This window comes from Mus caroli, unplaced genomic scaffold (genome assembly GCF_978045245.1).
Source record: "Mus caroli unplaced genomic scaffold, Mus_caroli_1 scaffold_1, whole genome shotgun sequence".
Lineage (NCBI taxonomy): Eukaryota > Metazoa > Chordata > Mammalia > Rodentia > Muridae > Mus > Mus caroli.
Window position 1 is genome coordinate 106,658,775 of NW_028227256.1, and position 17,210 is coordinate 106,675,984.

The window sequence follows — 17,210 nt, forward strand, 5'->3', positions numbered from 1 at the left end:
TGTTCCTAGTTTAATATTAGCTAACAGCAAATGATACATCATAAATTTTCTCTGCAATGAACTAAACAATTCAAGATTCCCAATGGTTTTAGGGAATTAACATACAATATCCAATAAGTGGCAGGCTCATTATATGGCTTCATAAGTAAGTAGCAGTCCAATTATGTCTTCTTATAATAACTAATCTTAATATCAAATATGTATTTAAAGTTTTATCTTCTTTATGATAAAATCTTATCACTATATATAAAATATCTTTAGTTATGAGGAATATAATGTACAGACTTAGATTTTCAAAACTATATGAAAACAATTATTATCACTGTTAATTTACTGTCAATATTGATACACTAAACTGTGCATATATATCACATGTGTGCCTGAGGGCAGAAAATTTCTTCATTATTTTCTGTCTTAAACTATAACTGATATTGTATATAGGATCAATGATTATAGAGAATTCAACATTAGAAAAAGAACTTATTGTTATTTTTTATTTATAGGTAAATGTAGATAGATAGATAGATAGATAGATAGATAGATAGATAGATAGATAGATAGATAGATATGGAAATAAAGTACATATTCATTTAAGCTCTTTAGTGATATGTATTTGCATATATAGCTATTATTACAAATTACTGGATGAAATCAACAATTATATTCTCTTTAGTGCATTACTCTTTCTTGATCACAATAAAAAAGAAAAAGCAATTTAGTACACAAATAATCCTTCAAGTTTAAATTACATTTAGTAATGTGGATTTAGCTCATGAAGAACATGCTTGCATAGAATGTATAAAGTCATGCAGCAATATGGCACCACAAAACAGAAGTATGAAAATACTAGCAATGATAAAACAAAGACAAAAAGAAAAATAAAAGAAAGAAAATTCCTCAATTTTAAGGTTAAATTAGGTAATATCTCTAATACATAGTATAAAATCTGGGGGAAATGAGATTATAAGAAATAATACAGATCACTCAAAATCCTAAAAATAGTACCTATTTAGATGATACAAGTCGCTGCATAAATACAGTGTACTACAAGACTATTGTTGAATTAATAAAATACAAACCTACAAAGAAGTTTTCTCTTGGAGATATTTGCTTAGAAGTTATCATATGTCTGTAGTACTGAGTGTAAATTTATTGTACAAGATAAGCATGTTTGTGATGTTATAGGGAAATCTTATAATAGGGAAATCTCTGGAGTCTCTAAAAGAAATATGGTGGCTTAAATGTATTTTACAATGCCTTATGAGGTTAAAATATGTGTAAAATTGATAAAAGCACAGTATATATTTAAACTATCCAGGGTTATGATAGGATTTGAAGTAAGCTGTTTTCTAATTACAAGTCCATCAAGATATAAAGTGCACTCACTAGTAATTTTAATCCAAAATGTTCGTGATGAAGCATCCTAACATGGGAGCACAATGCTATCCATGTGTTTGTGCTTACAAGTTATAAGAAGCATTACAAATCAGTCACATATCTCTTTACTGTAGAAAGGATCTGACAAAAGAAAATTAAGAAATAAAGAACTTATTTTAGGTAATATAGAAATCTTAATGGCAGAAACCTGAGGCAGGTCATCACATGATGTATGTATGCTGGAATTCTCCTTTTTATTTAATTCATGACCCTTGTCCATGGAATAGTAGTACCCAAGCTCAAATTATGGCTCTCCATATCAGCTAAACTAATCTAGATAATTGTTTGTATGTGTTCTGGTACAGTGGTGATCCTAGATGCTGTCAGTATAATCATCAGTGTAAATATCACACACAAAAATGCAATCATGTAGAGTATATATTGCTTGGAAGTGATAGGACATGGGTCTACTCTATAAATTACAAACCATATAATAATATGGGGCACCATTTATTTAGTGTTTTTAGGTATGTGCTTACTTGGAAAAACAAGTTTAATTTAAGAGTATGCCTTATCAGCAGCAGGTTTATCTCTCGTTTTAACTAAGTCTTTTGACTGCATTAAGAATCTATTGCAAAGTAATTTATTTGCACCATGTAGTATGGCAGTACATATGAAATACTTGTACTAAAAAGATATCACAGTGATGAAATTCTCAGAATACATCCCTCATTTAAAGTGACACATAAATACATATATGTGAATACACGCACACACTATAAAGGACCTACACCAACCAAGTTAATGAGGACAACTTTTACTTCATATAACATTGTATGCAGGAATATGCTTGAGATGTAATCTCATAAATTTTCAAATATTAATGAAATATAACTATCTAAGTTATACATATTTTTCATTTGGTCTCAGAACACACCTTAGACTGAAAGTTCTCATTTCTTTTAGACTCCTTGGACTGCAATTAAACCTATTATTTTTTATGTTAGCAGTTTGTTTTGTTTGATGTACTATAGTTGACATTTCATTTTTATTGATTTCTTAACTGTAATTATAAATTTGGATCCTTTTTAAATGACTTCTTCCTCATGTGCTTTGTGTTATATTTCTGATATTGTTGAGTAGTTTTTACATTTAGCTTGATGAGTGCATATACTGCTTTTCTAATCATTCTACCCATTGCCAACTATCAGAAACAACTTAAGGGAGAAAGGACATATTTAGGCCCACAACTCTAAGAGACACAATCCATAGTAGGAGCACATTCATGGCCACAGTCACAAGTGGTAGCTGATCACCATGTCAAGAGGGTTGAGAAGAGTGAAAGAAAGAGAGGTAGAGAGTCAGTCAAACACACACACACACCGGGGGGGGGGGGAGGGAGGGGGAGAAGGAGGGAGAGAGGGAGAGGGGAGAGGGGGAGAGGAGGAGAGAGGGAGGGGGGAGAGGGGGAGACAAGGAAACACGGAGACACGAGAAAGATATTTGTGTTGAGTAGAAGTTAATCACAGTTCAAGTACCAATCTCTAAACAATATCAAATTACTTTGTTGAAATTTTAGAGGTTGAGAGAGATTTCTGCTTGGACATCAATGGTATGCACGGCTGAAGAGATTGGCTTAGCATTTAAGAATACTTACTTGCCTTTCTTCAAAGTACAAAAGTTCTGTTTCCAGCTCTCACATTAAGCAGCTCATGACTACATGTAACTCCAGCACTATGGGATCTAGTTCTCTCCTAACCTCCACAGGCACCATATATTCATGTGGCAAGCATCTGTCCTGCCCTGCACTTCTGCGCTACATAACTAGGGCCCTACGGAATCTGCCTATATTTAGTCTCAATTACAGGTCATCAGTAATATATTTCCTCTTTGTAAACATTAAGCTATACCAACTGAGAATTATACTTACATTTTCCCTTCTATGATAGCTGGTGATGGGAAAATCCAGTTGTGGCTAGAGCAGTGATAGACGGTCAGTGGCTGATACAATATAAGTCTCTGTAGTCTGTGATGTCTATGCCTACTCCTCCTTGCCTAAATATTCCTCTTCTGTGGGCTAATGGACAACTGCCATTCTTTCTCCCCAGTTAAATTGTTAGGAGTGATAAGTATTTATTCAGAATATCAAGTTCCATTTCATGCTATTATTATGTCTCTGGTTTATATTCTCCTTATATCAGGCCAAGCACCTAGCCACAAGCCAAAGCTTTAAGAATGAAATGTGTTTTTCTTATGTGAATGAAATACAAATTCTTCATGTCTAAGAATAACAAACTCAATACAGCATAGACATCTCAGTGCATGTGTACTGAATCTTCTCTTTGTTTTATTCTGATTTTGGGGTGGAAGAGAGATTTGGTTTTTTTCAGCTTATAAACACAGCAGAAGGGATTCCAGAGCACTAACTGGTGGCAGAAACTGAAGGGGAGAGCGTGGAGGAACTCCTTTTACTTCTTTGTTTTCTTCCTTAGATCTCATAAAAATTAGTCTTTGGTTTAAATTGTGGACTTCCTAAACTTGTGAACACATGTTCAAACAACACATGTGGGACTTCTTGCCTTCTGAACTCATAAAGACTTATGAAGCATCTGTTTCTTTCTTAGTGAATTTACCAGATCATTTTATTCCTCAAAATATCACTAGAGCACCCTCTGTACAGTACAAGTATAATCTCTATCATATCCTCCATTAGAAGTCACTGGTTAGAATGATACATAGCCTTCAATGTAGTGAGCCAATACTCTTAGAGTAGCAGTCTACAATCAGCACCTGGGAAAGACTACAACTATGGATTCTTGCTTGTTTCTTGCTCAGGCAAACTGATTCTTATAGTTCTTTCTAGGAAATGGAAGGAGTTAATCTGTCAGAACAAAGGGTAACATGTGCTAGAGGCTTTGTGTGAATATATCAAAGATACTATGATAGGCACAGTTAGCATTTCTTCTGTGTAGCTATTACCTGAAGAGGAAGTTTCTGATAGTGCCATGTGATGCACACTCGTGGGAGGACATGTAATGTTTGGCCAGAGTATAAATAGCTCTCAATTCACACTAACAGGAAACGTCCATGGCACTCTGCAAAGCTTCTCTGGGCTCTTCTCTCTCTCTCTCTCTCTCTCTCTCTCTCTCTCTCTCTCTCTCTCTCTCTCTCTCTCTCTCTCTCTCAAAATTTATATTTATCTATCTATCTATCTATCTATCTATCTATCTATCTATCTATCTAGATATTAATACGTATTTTGTAACAATAACAATGTGAGAAGAGGTTATTAATTTAATATATATGCTGATTAAAATTTCAAAAAGTTTACTTGTAGAGTCCACCTCCAGCAGAAAGTCAGGGCATCAAGTGAGGGATGGGGTTGCCATTCCACAATAAAAACCTCTGACCTATAATTGCTCCTGTCTGAAAGAACTGCAGGAATATAAATGTAGAAGAGCCTGAGAAAAAGAAGATCCAGGGACAGGTCCATAGTGAGATCCAGCTCATGGAGAGGCCCCAAGGCCTGACACTATTACTAATGCTATGGTGTGCTTACAAACAGGGGCCTATAATGACTGTCCTCTGAAAGACCCAACAAACAGTTGAAAGAGTCAGATGCAGATATTTGCACCAAACCAATAGTTAGAAGCTGGTGACCCTTGTGGTTGAATTAGGGGAAAGCTCGAAGAAGCTGAGGAGGAGGGAGACCCTGCAGTCTCAATAAACCTGGACCCCTGAAATCTCTCAGGCACTGGACTACCAACCAGGCAGCATACACCAACTGGTATGATGCCCTTAACACATACACAGCAGAGGACTGCCAGGTCTTGGTTCAGTCATAGAAGATGCACCTAACCCTCAAAAGACTCGAGGCCCCAGGGAGTAGAGAGGTCTGGTGGAGGAAGGGGACATCCTTGTGGAGATTGGGAGGATGTATGAGATGTGGAACATTCAGAGGGTGGACAATGAGGGGGATACACTCTACAGTTTAAAATAAATGATTAAATACATTTAAAAAAATCTAAAAGTTATAACATCATAATTAATTTTAATATTAAACACATATTTATGATATATTTAAATAATTCATAATATATTTGAGAATTAGATATATAATTCATACATATATAATTTAGTATTACAAATATTTTCAATTCGTTATTTTATTTATTTACATTTCAAGTGTTATCCCCATCCCAGTTTCCCCTCCACAAACCTACTCCCTCCACCATTGCCCCTGTTTCTATGAGTGTGCTCCCCGACCCATGCACCCACACCTACCTCTGAGTCCTAGCATTCCCATATGTTGGGTCATTGAGCCTCACAGGACCAAGAGGCTCCCATCCCATTGATGCCAGATAAGGCACTCCTCTGCTACATATGCAGCTAGAGCCATGGGTCCCTCTCTGTGCACTTTTTCTTCATTTCATTGAGAGAGACACAGCAGAGAACTTCTCCTGGTGTACTGTCAGGTTCTTGCTGCTTCTGCAGACTCTTGTTGATTCAGTAGAGATCTAGCTATATCTGTTGGAACATGCTACTGCTGCTGACTCATATTTGACATACTGACACTACTGAACTGGACTGCTAGTAATATGACAAACAGAGATTGGAATTGTCCCATGGAACTACTTCTAAACAGGTCCATCTCCCTTTACCTATTTATCATCTTTTCTCGCCTATCTTTGGACTCTGTGCTAGAAGAACGAGGGCTGAAATATTTGAGAATCCTTATTAAGAGTACGTTTTTTAAAAAAAATCAAAACCTACAGTTACCTATGCTGTTTTCTCTGTGTTTTCTGTATGGACTACATTCGTGAATTAAATTAGGATGTGACTCATACTACTACAGCTAGATCAATAAAAACTGAGTAAAGATAACTATAATCAATGCTATTTTATTTTGGACCCAGAATAATTTTTAATTTAATATTTTGACTGGAGTGGGGAGAAGAAAATTCAAGATACCTCTACTTGTTTTTTTTTTAACTTCAGTAGAGAAAAGTAATTATTTTAAATTCTGAGAAAATATTTTCTATTTTAAGCAACCAAGTTTGGGTCAATTTTAGTAGCAATCCCCTTGTCTAGTACAAAACCACTTTCATTGCATTTAACCAAATATGGAGGCATATAATAAACACATAGGATAAGCACATTTTTTGTATGTTTCCAAAATACTAGCTAGTTTGCACAGTGGCACCATTTTGCATTCTCACCAGCATTGCAAGAAAGTGCAAGCTCTTTTGCAATCTCATCAGAATACACTTTTCATTACACAAAGTTATGCTCTGCTCCATGGGACTCAGAAATTTTACAGCTAGAGTTGCATGTTCAAACTTCTACTGGAAAACTAGCTAATGACTGAAACTTCTTTGGTGTATAAGCTGTCTCTTCCCTATTCACTTTAAGTGACAGTTTGCTAGTAGTACTTAATAATTTTTCCTTTAAATTTCTAAAAAGTTGCTCTTAAGTGAAGCACTCAATGTGCTTCATTACTTTCTTTTTTCTGGGAAGGTGGAAGGGAAATCTTTTCAACCAAAGGTGCGCCTTAAATCTTAGAGTCTTTAGGAACTGCATATTTTCAGTTTCCTTATGGCATATGCCTGGGTATTTTTATCCAAAATATTAAGCACTAACCATTTCCCAGATGACTATGTCCTACATTGCTTGTAAGTTAGACCTAGAATATGTGACTATTCTATATGGGACAATTCATCTGTCTGATGCTGACCTATCTAATGATTAAGACAGGAAACTAGGTATTTGTACATATGGTCAGGCTGAAGAAGAATCTGGTGTCTTCACATATTTCACATATTGCTGAGAATGACTAATGCCTTAATTTGAATTGGTGATTAATCACTTTGATTTTTTATTTGGTTGGTTGTTTTGTTTGGCTTGGTTTGGTTTGTTTTTGTTTGGTTTTGTTTGGTTTGGTTTCTCTGTAGAGCTCAGCCTGTCATGGAACTCACTCTGTAGACCAGGCTGGCCTTGAACTCAGAAGTCCCCCTTCCTCTGCCTCTCAAGTGCTGGGATTAAAGGCACTACCACTGCCCAGCATCTTTTTTTTTTTTAAATGTTTGGTTTTATATTGGATATTTTCTTTATTTTCCTTTCAAATGTAATCCCTTTCCTGGTTTTCCATCTGAAAATCCCCATATCACATCCTCCCTCCCCCTGCTCACGAAACCACCCACTCCCACTTTCCTGTCCTAGCATTCCTCTACACTGGGGCATCCAGCCTTCACAGGACCAAAGGCCTCTCCTCACATTGATGTCCAACAAAGTCATCCTCTGCTACATATGTGGTTGGAGCCATGGGTCCCTCTATGTGTACTCTTTGCTTGGAAATTAAGACCATGGAAGTTCTGGGTGGTCTGGTTGATTGATATTGTTGATATTCTATGGGGTTACAAACCCTTTCAACTCCTTCAGTCCTTTCTCTAACCCCTCAATTAGGAACTGTGCTCGATCTGATAGTTGACTGTGAGAATCCACCTCTGTATTTGTCAGGCAATGGCGGAGCATCTCAGGAGACAGCTATATCAGGCTCCTGTCAGCAAGCACTTGTCAGCATCCACAATAGTGTCTCAGTTTGTTAACTGTATATGGGATGGCTAACATCCATTTATCAGTGAGTGCACACCATGTGTGTTCTTTTGTGCTTGGGTTACACCATTCAGATGATATTATCTAGTTCTATCCATTTGCCAAGTTTTTAATAGCTGAGTATACTCCATTGTGTACATGTACCATATTTTCTGTATCTATTCATCTATTGAAGGACATCTGGGTTGTTTCCAGCATTTGGAAATTATAAATATGACTCTTGTGGACATGGTGGAGCCCCTGACCTTATTACATGTTGGAACATCTTCTAGGTATGTGCCCAGGAGTGGTATAGCTGGGTCCTCAAGTAGTACTATGTCTGATTTTCTAAGGAACCACCAGAATGATTTCCCAAGTGGTGGGACTAGCTTGCAATCCCACCAGTAATGGAGGAGTGTTCCTCTTTCTCCATATCTTTGCCAGAATATGCTGTCACTTAATTTTTTTTTTTTACTTTAGCCCTTTTTACTGGTGTGAGGTGGAATCTCAGAGTTGTTTTGATTTACATTTTCCTGATGACAAAGAATGCTGAACATTTCTTTAGGTGCTTCTCAGCCATTCTAGTTTCCTCAGTTGAGAATTCTCTCTTTAGTTAGGTTCCCTAATTTTTTATAAAGTTATTTGGTTCTCAAGAGTGAGACTTTTGGAGTTCTTTGTATATGTTGCATTATCAGAAGTGAGATTGGTAAAGATATTTTCCCAATCTACTGGGTTCCATTTTGTCCCATTGACAGTGTCCTTTGCCATACAAAAGCTTTGCAATTTTATGAGGTCCCATCTGTCCCATCTGCCATTGGTGTTCTGTTCAGGTATTTTGCCCCTGTGCCCATGTATTGAAGGCTTTTCCCCACTTATTATTTTATGAGTTTCAGTGTATGTGGTATTATGTGGACGTCCTTGATCCACTTGGACTTGAGCTTTGTTTAAGGAGATAAGAATGGATGGATTTTCATTTTTCAACAGGATGACATCCAGTTGAACCAGCAACATTTGTTGAAAATACTGTTCTTTTTCCACTGGATGGTATTAGCTCCTTTGTCAAATATCAAGTGACCACAGGAGTGTGAGTTAATATCTGTGTCATCAATTTTCTCCATTGATCTACCTGTCTGTCACTGTATCAATAACATGCAGTTTTTTTCTCTACTGTTCTGTAATAGAGCTTAAGGTCAGGGATAGTGATTCCCCCAGATGTTCTTTTATTGTTGAGAATGGTTTAAACTATCCTGTTTTTTTGTTATTCCAGATAAATTTGCAAATTGATCTTTCTAACTCTATGAAGAATAGAGTGTGAATTTTGATGGGATTACATTGAATCTATAGATTGCTTTTGGTAAGATGGACAATTTTACTATGTTGACCCTGCCAATACATGAGCATGGGAGTTCTTTCCATCTTCTGAGGTCTTCATCAATTTCTTTTTTCAGAGACTTGAAGTTCCTGTTGTACAGATCTTTCACTTGTTTAGTTAGAGTCACACCAAGGTATTTTATATTATTTGGGACTGTTGTGAATGGTGTCATTCCCTTAATTTCTTTCTCAGCCTGTTCATTCTTTGAGTAGAGGAGGTCTACTGCTTTGTTTGAGTGATTTTTGTATCCAGTCAGTCTGCTGAAATTGTTTATCAGGTTTAGGGGTTCTGTGGTGGAATTTTTGGAGTCACTTAAGAATATTATAATATCATCCGGAAACAGTGATATATTGACTTCTTCTTTTGAATTTTTATTGTTTGACCTCCGTTTGTTGTCTAATTTTTATGGCTAGGATTTCAAGTACTATATGTAATAGGTAGGGATAGAGTGGGCAGCCTTGTATAGTTCCTAATCTTAGTGAGATTGCTTCAAGATTCTCTCCAATAAATTTGATGTTGGTATATTGCTTTTTACTATGATTAGGTATAGGCCTTGAATTTCTGATCTTTCCAAGACTTTAATCATGAAAAGTTGTTGGATTTTGTCAAATGATTTCTCAGAATCTAAGGAAATGATCATGTAGTTTTTTGTTTCTTTGAATTTTTTTATATAGTAGATAACATTGATGGATTCCCATATATTGAACCATCCCTGTGTCCCTGGGATAAAGCCAAAATGAACATGATGTGCTCCTGGATTTGGTTTGCAAGAATTTTATTGAGTAGTTTTGCATCGATATTCATAAGGGAAATTGGTCAGAAGTTCTCTTTCTTATTTGGGTCATTGTGTGGTTTAGGTATGTGTGTACTTGTGGCTTCATAGAACAAATTGGGTAGTGTTCCTTCTGTTTCTATTTTGTGGAATATTTTGAAGAGTATTGGTATAAGGTCATCTATGAAGGTTTGATATAACTCTGCACTAAACCCTTCTGGTCCTGGACATTTTTTTGGTTGAGAGGTTATTAATTACTGTTTCTATCTTTTTAGGGGTTATGTAACTGCTTAGATCGTTTTTCTGATCCTGATTTAACTTTGGGACCTGGCATCTGTCTAGAAAATTGTTCATTTCATCCAGATTTTCCAATTTTGTTGATTATAGGCTTTTATAGTAGGATATGAAGAGTTTTGGATTTTCTCAGTTTCTCTTGTTGTCTCCCATTTCATTTCTGACTTTGCTAATTTGGATACTCTCTTTGTGTCCTCTGGTTAGTCTGGTTAAGGGTTTATTTATATTCTTGATGTTGTCAAAGAAACAACTCTTGGTTTGATTGATACTTTGTGTAGTTCCTTTTGTTTAAACTTGGTTGATTTCAGCCCTGAGTTTTATTATTTCCTTCCACCTACTCCTCTTGGATGTATTTACTTCATTTTGTTCTAAAGATTTCATATATACTATCAAGCTGCTAGTGTATGCTCTCTCTAGTTTCTTTTTGGAGACACTCAGAGCTGAGTATTCCTCTTAACACTTCTTTTACTGTGTTCCATAAGTTTGGATATGTTTTGTCTTATTTTTCATTAAATTCTAATGTCTTTAATTTCTTTCTTTATTTCTACCTTGGCCAAGCTATCATTGAGTAGGACATTGTTCAGCTTCCATGTGTATGTGAGCTTTCTGTTGTTTGGTTGCTATTGAAGACTAGCCTTAGTCCATAGTGATCTGATAAGATGCATGAAATTATTTAAGTCTTCTTGTATTTCTTGAGTCCTGTTTTGTGACTTATTATATGTTCAATTTTGGAGAAGGTACCATGAGATGCTGAGAAGAAGGTATATTCTTTTGTTTTAAAATGAAATGTTCTTTAGCTATCTGTCAAATCCATTTGGTCCATTTCTTCTGTTAGTTTCACTATGTCTCTGTTTAGTTTGTGTTTCCAAGCTCTGTCCATTGATGAGAGTGGGGTATAGAAGTTTCCCAGTATTATTGTGTGACATACAATGAGTGCTTTCAGCTTTATTAAAATTTATTTTATGAATGTGGGTGCCATGGCTTTTGGAGCATACATGTTCAGAATTGAGAGTTCATCTTGGTAGATTTTTCCTTTGATGAGTAGGAAGTTTTCTTCTGTTTTTTTTTTGTTTGTTTGTTTTGTTTTGTTTTGTTGTTGTTGTTGTTTTTGTTGTTGTTTTGTTTTTTTTATAACTCTAGGTTGAAAGTCTATATTATTAGTTGTTTGAATGGCTATTTCAGCTTCTTTCTTGGGACCATTTTCTTGCAAAAAAAAAAAAAATGTTTTCCAGCTTTTCATTCTGAAGTACTGTCTCCCTTTGTCACTGAGGTGCATTTCTTTTGTGCAGCATAATGTTGGGTCCTGTTTATGTACCCAGTCTGTTAGTCTATGTCTTTATATTGGAGAATTGAGTCTATTGCTATTAAAAGATATTAAGGAAAAGTTATTGTTGCTTCCTGTTATTTTTGTTGTTAGGGGTGGAATTATGTTTATGTGGCTATCTTCTTTTTGGTTTGTTAAAAGTAAATTTAAAGAAGATTATTTTACTGTTTTTTTTTTTTTTTTTCTAGGGTGTAGTTTCCCTCCTTTGGTTGGAGTTTTACAAACATTACCCTTTGTAGGCCTGGAATTTTGGAAAGACAGTGTATACATTTGTTTTTGTCATGGAATATCTTGGTTTCACCATCTCTGTTAATTGAGAGTTTTGCTGGGTATAGTAGCCTAGGCCAGCATTTGTGTTTTCTTTGGGTCTGTATGATGTCTAACCAGGATGTTCTGGCTTTTATAGTCTTTGAGGAAAAGTCTGATATAATTCTGATATGCCTGCCATTATATGTTATTTGACATTTTTCCCTTACTGTTTTTATATTCTTTCTTTGTTTTATCAATTTGGTGCTTTGATTATAATGTGACAGGGGCAATTTGTTTTCTGGTCCAATTTATTTAGAGATCTGTAGGCTTCTTGTATGTTCACGGGCATCTCTTTCTTTAGGTTTGGGAAGTTTTCATTAATTTTGTTGAAGATATTTACAGGCCCTTTAAGTTGGAAATCTTTGCTTCTATACCTAGTATCCTTAGGTTTGGTCTTCTCATTGTGTCCTGGATTTCTTGGATGTTTTGGGTTAAAAGTTTTTTTTTTCCATTTTGCATTTTCTTTGACAGTTGTGTAAATGTTATCTTTGGTTTCTTCTGCACCTGAGAGTCTCTCTTCTATCTCTTGTATTCTGTTGGTGATGCTTGCATCTATGACTTTTGATCTCTTTTCTAGTTTTTCTATCTCCAGAGTTGTCTCCCTTTGCGACTTCTTTATTCTTCCTATTTCCCTTTTAGATCCTTGATGCTATTTTTCAATTACATCACCTGTTTGTTTGTGTTTTCCTGTAATTCTTTAAGGAATTTTTGTATTTCCTCTTGAAGGGTTTCTACATGTTTACCTGTGTTATCCTTTAAGGGAGTTATTTATGATCTTGTAAAGTTCTCTATCAGCATCATGAGATATGATTTTAAATACGTATCTTGCTTTTCTGGTTTGTTGAGGTACCCAGGATTTGCTATGGTAGAAGCTGGGTTCTGATGATGCCAAGTAGCCTTGCTTTCTGTCGGTAACATTCTTATGCTTGCCTCTCACCATCTCTTTGTCTCTGGTGTTAGTTGGTTTCGTTGTATCTGACTATAGCTTGTATGTCCTGTAAGCTTGTATGTCCTTGTAAGCCTGCATCAGTATTCCTGGCAAGACCATCTCTCTCCTAGCGGGATTACTTACAGAGGGCTGTGGAAAAGCCCTAGCTCTTGGGTGAAAATGGTGACTAGAAGGATTCTGTCCCAGCTGCTCCACTGTTCCAGTGCCCTGTACACTCCCGGATGGTCCCAATTTGGACAGTTATTGGAGCAAAAGTGGCGATTTCATCTCTGGACTCATGGGGAAGAGCACTCCTGGGAGATCAGCTCTGTCTTGGTGGGATCTGCATACAGAGGGTTGTGGAACAGCCCCAGCTCTGTGGTGCAGATGGAGACTGGAAGGACCTCACTCTGATCTTTTTAGCCATTGTTTGCTATGAATAATCAACAGAGATCCAATTTTACATCCTTAAGGTTAGGTTTTCCTTATACTTTAAAATTCAAGTGAATATCGAATCTTTCACAAAATCTTCTTTGTAAAAGAATTGCATTCCAGAACATCAATGGTAAATATTTTAGCTATTATAGTGGCATAGCATGCCAAGAGCTATTCATATTCTACCTACCAGTACTGAGAATGCTGACACTGCCAGCTGTCCAGCAAGTGATTCATTCTCTAAATCCCATTTTAGAATTTGTTTACTAAGACTGTTCCTGATACCAACTGTCCTAGATCAGGATGTCCTTGAAGATACAACATAAGACATAAGATCTGATAAAGAATATTTTCTCAAAGTCCTCTTAACAAGGATGCTTGTAAGGATGGGAAGTATGAGAATGAGAGATAAAGTAAGAAGCTGAGTGAACTGAAATTTTGCTAAAATCTCCCAAAGACGGATAGAAGCATTATTTTTTTTTTTTTGTCCCCAAGTGGATGTTTACATTCATGTATTTGAAAGCCACTGAATAGAGTAAAAAAATGATGGTTACTATTCTTGCTAGTCCTGTTCAGAAAGGAATTGCCTCCTGCTATATCTTAAATTGTTTCCTTCTAGTAATATCAATGTTCCATGTCTTACATCACAGTGTAGCTTGATTATTTGCATAGGATAAGGAATACAGATCTGATTGTACTTTCTATATCTGGGGATCTTGATTCCCCACAATGATTGCTATGGTGACTGCAATTTGACCAATGGAAAATTTTGGTACCTTTCCTAAGAATCAGATTTAGTAGCTCTGTGGTTTATCTCTGTATCCTACATTATATTTTTCAGGTGTGGTACTCTTCTTTGGGCAGGTATCATACTTCCTAAATTATTTCAATATAACGATAGTAGTTTCACCATCTAGTATTATAAGATATGCAAATTAAGTCTTGTTTTCTTGGCTGACATTAAATTTAGTTAATATACTTTGCTATATTTTGAGGAATGTGATTTTAAGACAACAATGTAAATGTTAGCAGTTCTTATGTCTTTGAGCTCTTCTATAGTCTTCAGGCTTTTTCATATGTAGCATACTAACAGATTCTACAATAAACTCAGCCTCAGTGGAAAATAATTCTTATTACCATGTTCTTGGACCACAACCCATTGCCTCTTTGAAGTCATATTCCACAACAAATAGAAGTTATGATTGGACTAGGCAATAACAAATCTTTTAATCAATGTCATTGCTCCCTAAATAACAGCTGATAACAGTGGTTTCCACAGCATGTACAGTATGTTATGTATTAAAGTCATTTACAATTAATATGAAAGATAGTATTAATTAGATGGAACTACTTAGCATTTGATATAAAAACTTTGAGATTATATGAATTTTGTATTATAGAACCAGTTCAGTATAGACACTAAAAGTGAGTGTGTCTTCCCAGACTAGTGCACACATTTTAATGCTATGATAAAAATCACATAATTTTCAAGAGATCGGCAAAGCTCTTTATTTCAAAGTAATATTTCATAATTGTGTTGTAGGCTGTTCCTCTTGAGAATATAAAGTGATATGTTTTGTAAATCATTATAAATTTTTGCATTTCATAATTGTTTTCTAGAGAAAAAATTAACTCACAGTAGTACTTAATGGACTATATACTATAAATAAAATTTTAATTATCCTTTGCTTCTTACTTAAGAAAATCTTTTATTTTATATTTTTTCAGAGTTAATTTGTACTTAAAATTTTAATTTATTTATATATACATATATGTATACATATATAGTCATTTCTAATCTTTTATAATTTCACATTTTAAGGATTGTTTCTCTCACTGCAAAAGAAACTGAAAACATTACCTTCTATCTCCTAGTCATCTTACTCTATCTGTTTTCATATGTTGGTTCTATATGACTTCCCAAATCTGCTCTTACTTCTCAGGAGGCACTTTGACAGGTCAAATCAGAGCAGGAATGTGATTACTCTGTTTCCAGAATCTTAGCTGTGTAGGAAAAAATGTTGAGGTAAAATCTGGAGTCTTGATGACCTGAGAATATACTATCCCAATATATTATCACAATAAGCTACCTGAGTAGTGATTGACACAAAGAAAGTACACAAAGAGTGAGTAGATCAAGACATACTTTAGATTAGAGGAGGATTCTTTAATAGGTCAATGAATGTATCAAAACTGGCAGTAATGGTCTGTGTCAGTGTAAGTTATTTAGCATATAGCAATGGTCTAAATACATGAACATACCAAATTCAGCATACTGTATTTATATATTTATCTGTTTCTGTGGGTATGTAGTAGTGATAACTATGGCTTAATTTGAGAGGTATTGTGGGGATGTGGAAGTGTTTAGACGTGGAAGTTATTAAGTGATATATCTATATTTTTATTAAAATATGAAATAAAGGTTATAATTTTGAGTATTACATTCATTTCATTCTAGAGTGATTTATAGTGAAACGTTTATGAGAAGCTAAAATTGTGGTTCACATTCAACCAGCATAAGAAGTGCACTCTCTAATGCGTTTAAGTTTATTCACAAATACAAGAAGATGGAGAAGGAAAGCAAGGAAAGAAGGTTCTAAAACAATAACATTGAAATATTAATGCTTAAATTACATCCTGAAATTTCCAAATAAATTATTCTAATATAAGTTTTTTCTAGAATAGATGAAGGACTTTGCAAGAAAATTTACATTTTTAAGTGAAATATTCATGCCTAAAATTTTTAAAATAAAATGTTGTGTTTCAACCATTTTTTTTCTTAACAATGCCTAAGATGATACAAAAATACCAAACTGCATAAGTACACTGAAAGCTTTAATATATTATAATAACCTGAAAGGAAGTACAAGGCCTTCGGGACTGAGTTGAGTATTACAATTGGCAGCTGACATGAGCTTTGCCAATAGAAGCAGATGGTGTAGATATGCTTTGGTTCTGTGCCATAACCTCCCCCTGGTGAGAGACCAGCATCTCTGCCAAACAGGGCTTGGATGCTGTTTGCCTACTGTGTAGATCTATGAGTTTGGGGGGCCCACAGGATAGCAATTTTCCTGTAGCTATACTGCTATTGAGTATTTTTACATTACATGATGTAAGGGTTGAAAAGGTGGAATGAGCATAGGGACACTGGTTTTAATTTAGGATCTTCAGAGAGATTTTTCCCAAACATAATTTTATTGAGAACGTCATTTATAAGAATGTTACTTTTCAGCCAGGCTTCATGGCACACACCTTTAATCCCAGCACTTGGGAGGCAGAGGCAGACAGATTTCTGAGTTTGAGGCCAGCCTGGTCTACAAAGTGAGTTCCAGGACAGCCAGGGCTTTACAGAGAAACCCTGTCTAAAAAAAAACAAAACAAAACAAAAACCAAGAAAAAAAAATTTAAAAAATAAAAAGAATGTTATTTTTCACATTTGCTCAAGCTATCAGTTTCTTAAGAATTCTTTTGATATAACTTCAATGGAAATGTATTGGTTTAATCAAGTTGAATTCCACTACAAATTATGCTCAGCCCTGAAAACACACAAACAAGTAATAGTATACACAGTCTGTGGCTTATATTTAATAATATATATCTATACACATAATGACATATAGATGTAGTAATATAAGAAAAGTCATTTTACAGGAAAGATTTATGGTTTACATTTGCTTCCATAAGTTTGAAGGGATCGGTCTGTACAGGTGAGAGTGAGGACCACAGAGGCAGACAGCTTCTGGGACAGGCGGGAGCCACAGAGCCGCTGAGGCAGCACCCTTTTGGGGCCGCAGATATCCAGCACCCT